Below are 7,052 nucleotides of genomic sequence, written 5' to 3' on the forward strand. Positions count from 1 at the left end.
CTGGGAAGAGCCCCTCCCTGCCTGTGCAGGCTGGGCTCTTCTGCTTGGAAGGCCTGGACTTTAGAGGCCACCTTGCCCTCAGCTCCTGAGAGGTGATCTCTAGGCCTCTCGGGTATCCTGCCTGGTAAAAGGGTCTCTAGTGTCTGGGGGCCTATATGTCAATGTGACGTAGAGTGGGCCACGGGTCAGCCTGCCCCCCAGAGAGGTGGTCGGGTGTGGCGCTCCAACGAGGACCCTGGACCCCAAGTGGCAACACCCCACGGGGAGGTCACACATTAGGACTCCAGGGTGGGACGACGTCTGGAGGCTGGTGCCCAGCCCTCCTGAGCCCTGCCCAGGCCCTCCCTCCTTGAGGCTTTCATCTGTGCCCTGTCGGGGTCGCAACCACAGCTGGGAGCACAAGCGCCCTCAGTGGGTTCTGGTGAATGCTCACATGGACCCCAGGCTCCCAGCGGGGGTCGGCAGCGCAGGGGCTGTGGACTGTGTCCCTGCTGTCGTGACTGCCTCGGGAGGACCTCTCCTGGGCAGTGGTTTGCAAAGGTGGGGAGCCACTACCTCCTCACGGCCCCAGCTCCCTGTCCCCCAGACCCGGGACTGGACTCAGAGCCTGGCGCTCGGGGACGGCTGCCCAGGGTGGTCACCAAGAAGGAAGACACGTGCCGGTCAGTCACGTGGGTCAACGGCAGGCTCCCGGTCAGAGGCTCCCTCAGGGCGAGGCGGCTTTGCGTGGTGATGAGACGCCAGCGGGGAGTGAACGTAGAGTGAAGACCCGCCTTGGCCTCTCCTGTACCCGGCGCTGTGGGCACCTTTCTGGGCTGGACTCAGTCCTCTGCCCTGGGTGAGGTCTGGCCCAGAGCCCACTGTTCGCAAATGCTTCACGGCATTCTACGTACTCCAGGCCTCGCCACTTCACAGAAGTAACTCCTGTGGCCTGGGCCCAGCTCATGGGAGGGCTGGGCTGAGGATACAGTTTTCGCTCCTGGAGGTGCTGGGAGGTTGCAGAAGTGCCCAAGGGCCTATGGCCATTGCAGCACTGACCGGGTGTCCCAAGCCTCCGGGCCCGCCTTCTGCACCCGAACGACACCCCAGAGCAGGCAGCGCCCCAGGGACGCCGTGCTGTGCCGGCGAGGACCCCACGCACCTCTGCCTTCCCTCCAGCCCTCCGGAGGGCCAGCCCCTCAGGGTCGGCTATGGGAGTCACCGCAGCCCCAGGACCTCCCAGACGCGGTGGGCGCCACTGCCCTGCCCCCGAGGGTTCAGCGCCTCCCCGTCCTCTCTCACCCTGTCCCTCCTGGCTTTTCAACTTCGCCACGCACTTTATCATTATTTTTAACGTCTGATGCCTCTCTGTTAGCGACGCGGACAGAGCCCCCACGCCACTTGCTTAGGAGGAAGCAGCCTCTGGTTGTCATCCTAGAGCTCACGCCAGTCCTGATGTGGGCAGCATCCCGGGTGGGAACGCGTCGATGGCACCCCAGTGACCGGAGCCCCTGTGCTGCCATGGGAACCAGCTGCACACAGGTGCCCCCAGGGGTGGTGTGTCGCCAGGGCAGGGGTGCACCGGTGTCAAAAGCGAACACGCCTGAGGTGATGGGGGGCTGAGCTGCCATGGAAAGCATCCCGGCCGTGTGAGCAGGTGGGGTGCCACGAAGAACAGAAATATGTGACCTTATTTGTACCCTGAGCTGGAGAAGCAGCTTGGACCAGCTATGTTTGCCTATGGTATCTTTTGCTCTGAGATATTTTTAATTTGTACATGGTTATATCTGTCAGTTTTCCATTATGTAAGTTGAAGTTTTTTGTTGTTTTTTTCGTATTTCCCAGTGTGTGCTTCCTGTGCTGATCAGAAGGTTTTTTTTTAATTAATTAATTTTTTATTGAAGGATAACTGCTTTACAGAATTCTGTTGTTTTCTGTCAACCCTCAACACGACTCAGCTGTAGATAGACATATTTCCCCTCCCTTTTGAGCTCCCTCCCACCTCCGCCCATCCCACCCCTCTAGGCTGAGACAGAGCTCCTGTTTGAGGTTCCTGAGCCCGACAGCAAATGGTCGGTTTTAAATTCACATGTAGTGGAGTCTTGTCAGTGTTTCTGTTTGTGACTTCTGAGTCTGAGGGGCTTGGGGAGTCCTGCAAATAATGTGACCCACAAGTCAACCTGGTGGAAATGACGGTGTGGGTTCAGTCTGGTCGAGGCTGGACAAGGATGCGGGTCAGATAAGAAGCCCCGGCGGGCTCCCTGGAACTTCCGGTGACTGCCCCCTGGGAGAGAGCTGGGGGAGAAGCCACGTGGCCTGCTGCTGCTGTTTCCATCTGTCTCTGTCTGCTGGCGAGCCCAGCCGGACCACCAGAGGGACGCCCTGCCACAGGCCACCGTCCTCAGTGAGGTCCGGGACGAATGTGGGGCCACGTCTTCCGGTTCCCTCAGCCTCTCGGCCACAGCAGGGGCAGCGACCCCCCTGAGAGGCGCATGTGCAGCAGATCGCCCTGGAGCGCGGCTTCTCAAAACCACAGCTGCTCTGGGGCTCAGGGTCAGCGGCAGGCTGGGCAGCGGGCCCAGCCGGCGCCTCTTCTGCAGGTCTGGGCAGAGCTGCCTGGCCTCCTCGGGCACCTAACCCGGCCTGCAGATGCTTCTTTCTGGCCAGAGCTAGTTGCAGCCTGGGATCCCATCAGCGAGACACAGATCGAATTCCCCTCCGTCCTGCAGAAGCCTCGGAGCGCCTGCGGCCAACCTGGACCCCTGCTTGCTTTCCATAGCCGAATCCTGTCTCCCACCATGCGGGCACCCACGGCCTACCAGGGGGGCATGGCAGAAAGTTCGCACGCCTCGCCAGGCTGGGGGCTGTGAGGGTCCAGTGATGGGACCATGGGACATTCGGAGCCGTGGTGGCTGGAGAAATACCAACAACCTCAGATACGCAGGCGATGCCACTCTGATGGCCGGAAGTGAAGGGAACTGAAGAGCCTTTTGATGAGCGTGAAAGAGGAGAGTGAAAAAGCTGCCTTAAAACTCAACACTCAAAAAACTAAGGTCATGGTCCTGTCACTTCATGGCAAATAAAAAAGGAAAAAATGGAAACAGTGACAGATTTTATTTTCCTGAGCTCCAAAATCACTGCAGACAGTGACTGCAGCCATGAAATTAAAAGATGCCTGCTCCTTGGAAGAAAAGCTATGAAAAACCTAGACAGTATATTAAAAAGCAAAGACATCACTTTGCTGACAAAGGTCCATATAGTCAAAGCTATGGTTTTTCCAGTAGTCGTGTACAAATGTTTGATTTGGACCATGAAGAAGACTGAGTGCCAAAGAATTGATGCTTTTGAGCTGTGGTGCTGCAGAAGAATCTTGAAGAGACCCTTGGACAGCAAGGAGATCAAACTAGTCCATCCTAAAGGAAATCAGCCCTGAATAGTCATTGGAAGGACTGATGCTGAAGCTGAAGCCCCAATACTTTGGCCACCTGATGCAGAACTGACTCATTGGAAAAGACCCTGATGCTGGGAAAGACTGAAGGCAGGAGGAGAAGGGGACGACGGGGGAAGAGATGGTTGGATGGCATCGCTGACTCAATGGACATGAATTTGAGCAAACTCTGGGAGATGGTGAAGGACGGGGAAGCCCGGCGTGCTGCCGTCCACAGGGTCGCAGAGTCAGACTCGACTGAGTGGCTGAGCAGCACCCGTGTGTGGTGCACTGCGGGGCAACAGTTTCTGGCACAACCAGTGATGGGGGTGGAAGGGGCGGGTGCAGCTCAGGACAGTGGGAGGGGCCGCTGGAGGAGCTGCAGCGTCCAAGGAAATGAAGTGACAAGATGGGGGTGGGGCGCCGAATCCTGCGCTCAAGGCAGGTCAGAGAACAAGAGTGTTCCTTCCATCACTGAAGGGGTCTCTGCTCCCCCAAGTCTGCAGAGCAGATGTACTCCCAAGGCAGCCCCAGCAAGATCCAGAGGGTTCAGAATCCCAAGACAGACTGAGCTAACCTCCCTCCGCAGGTCCCCGTGAACGGTAGGACTCTGATGGGGACAGAGTTGGACGCCGGATTTGGGGCAGATCTAGATGCCAGAATCCCACAGTAGCCAGTGACGGCGCTGACCGGGCGCGGCCCCTCCCCCTCCCGCCGGTCTGGTCCCACCTCCTCTGCCGGCCCAGCAGTGGCCTCTTCTGATGTGGTTACTTTGCAAGCAGGTGCCAGTTTCCACCGCGCCCCACTTCCACCGCCCCTCACTGCCCCAAACCTACAATTAGAGTCAGATCCCAGCATGTCCAAGGAGGTTAAGCACAAGCCTAATTTGGGAAAAGAGGGTTTACACATCAAAAGTTCTGCCAGATTCGTCATTTATACTGTCAGGAGCCTGGGGGGGCGGGGGGTGTGGGTTGGTGTCTGCAAGTCCTAGTGAGGGAGGGAAGAGCATATTGTGGATTGGATTCAATCTTCCAAGATGTGTGCAGTTACAAGGGATTTGGGATTTGATATTTTCAGCGCTCTCTTCATGGACCATAGCCTTGTTGAGGCAAAGAGGCTTGCATAACTCAGTGTAGCTATGAGCCATGCCGTGCAGGGTCGCCATAGTCACAGTGCAGAGTTCTGATAAAACATGGTCCACTGGAGGAGGGGATGGGAAATCATCCTGGTATTCCTGCCTGGAGAACCCCATGAACAGTATGAAAAGGCAAAAAGATAGGGCACTGCAAGATGAGCTCCCCGGGGCAGTAGGTGCCCAATATGCTCCCGGAGAAGAGTGGAGAAACAGCTCCAGAGGGAAGGAAGAGGCTGGCCCAGGCAGAAACGACGCTCAGCCGTGGGTGTGTCTGGTAGTGAGCCTTAAAGTCCGGTGCTGTGATGACAGCATCGCACAGGAACCTGGAATCTCATGTCCATGAATCAAGATGGACTGGACGCGGTCGAGAAGGAGATGGCCAGGGTGAACACTGACACCTTAGGAACCAGAGAACTAACACGGACTGGAATGGGTGAATTTAACTCAGATGACCATTATATCTACTACTGGGAGCAGGAATCCTTTAGAAGAAATGGAGTAGCCCTCACTGTCAACCAAAGAGTCCGAAATGCAGTACTTGGGTGCAATCTCAAAAACAACAGAATGATCTCTGTTCGTTTCCAAGGCAAACCATTCAATAACACAGTGATCCAAGTCTATGCCCCGACCAGGAGTGCTGAAGAAGCTGAAGTCGAACAGTTCTATGAAGGCGTTCAATACTTTCTAGAACTAACACCCCAAAAAGATGTCCCTTTCATTATAGGGGACTGGAAAGCGAAAGTAGGAAGTCAAGAATTACCTGGAGTAACAGGCAAGTTTGGCCTTGGAGTTCAGAGTGAAGCAGGGCAAAGCCTAACAGTTTCGCCAAGAGAGTGCACTGGTCATAGCAAACACCCTTTTACAGCAACAGAAGAGACGACTGTACACACAGACCTCACTAACGATCAAAATCGAAGTCAGATTGATTATTGTTTGCAGCCGAACATGGAGAAGCTCTATACAGTCAGTGAAAACAAGACCTGGAGCTGACTGTGGGTCAGATCATGAACCCCTTATTGCAAAATTCAGACTTAAATTGAAGAAAGTAAGGAAAATCACTAGAGCATTCAGGTATGACCTAAATCAAATCCCTTATGATTATGTAGTGGAAGTGAGGAATAGAGTCAAGGGATTGGATCTGGTGGACAGAGGGCCTGCAGAACTAGGGAAAGAGGTTTGTAACACTGTACAGGAGTCAGTGACAAAAACCATCCCAAAGAAAAAGAAATGTTAGAAGGCAAAGTGGTTGTCTGGGGAGCCTTTACAAATAGCTAAGGAAAGAAGAACATTGAAAAGCCAGGGAGAAATGGATATACCCAACTGAATGCAGAGTTCCAGAGAACAGCAGGGAGAGAGAAGGCCTTCTTCACTGATCAGCACAAAGAAGTAGAGGAAAACAATAGAATGGGATAGACTAAAGATCTCTTCAAGAAAATCGAAGATATCAAGGGAACGTTTCATGCAAGGATGGGCACAATAAAGGACAGAAAATGTATGGACTTAACAGAAGCAGAAGAGACTAAGAGGTGGCAAGTATACACAGAAGAGCTTTCAGCTCAGACGAGGCAAAAGTACGGCTTTCTTTGTCATCCCGAATCTGGGTTCTTCCGACACCAGCCGCCTCCACCATGCCACCTAAGTTCGACCCCAATGAGATCAAAGTCGGTTACCTGAGGTGCGCTAGTGGGGAAGTTGGTGCCACGTCTGCCCTGATCCCCAAGATCGGCCCCCGGGTCTGTCTCCAAAAAAAGGTAGGTGACAACATCACCAGGGCAACCAGGGCAACTGGTGGTTGCGAGAGTCTGAGGATCACAGTGGAACCGATAAGAACAGACAGGCCTGGCTGGAGGTGGTGTCTTCCGCTTCTGCCCTGATCCTCAAAGTCCTCAAGGGGCCACCAAGAGATAGAAAAAAGCAGAACAACATTCAGCACAGTGGGAACAGCGCTTTCGATGAGACTGTCGACACTGCCTGGCAGGCGCAGCACCGATCTCTAGCTAGAGAGCGCTCTAGCCCAGAGAGCTCACTGGCATCATTAACAAGACCCTAGGAAGTGCCCCATCTGTGGGCTGCAACGCTGATGGCCGCCACCCTCGTGACATCATGGATGACACCAGCTGCGGTGGGGTGACCAGCTAGTTAAGAGCTGCGAAAGGAAGAGAAAAACAAAGGATTATTTGGCAGCCAAAAAAAAAAAGGAATACACAGAAGAACTGTACCAAAAAGATCTTAATGACTTGAATAACCACAATGGTGTGATCATGCCCCTGGAGCCAGACATCCTGAAGTGTGAAGTCAAGTGGGCCTTAGGAAGCATTACTACAATCAATGCTAGTGGAAGTGACCGAATTCCAGCTGAGGCATTTCAAATCCTAAAAGATGATGCTGTGAAAGTGCTGCACTCAATATGCCAGCAAATCTGACAAACTCAGCAGTGGCCACAGGACTGGAAAAAGTCAGTTTTCATTCCAATCCCAAAGACGGGCAAAGCTAAAGAAAGCTCAAACTACT

General features: G+C 54.1%; 1 pseudogene; it reads left to right on the forward strand.

The window, feature by feature from the left end:
* Positions 1–6,133: 6,133 nt before the first annotated feature.
* LOC120875674 lies at positions 6,134–6,680 on the forward strand (annotated as a pseudogene).
* The last annotated feature ends 372 nt before the right edge of the window (positions 6,681–7,052 follow it).

The sequence above is a fragment of the Oryx dammah genome, unplaced genomic scaffold (genome assembly GCF_014754425.2).
Source record: "Oryx dammah isolate SB20612 unplaced genomic scaffold, SCBI_Odam_1.1 HiC_scaffold_16, whole genome shotgun sequence".
Lineage (NCBI taxonomy): Eukaryota > Metazoa > Chordata > Mammalia > Artiodactyla > Bovidae > Oryx > Oryx dammah.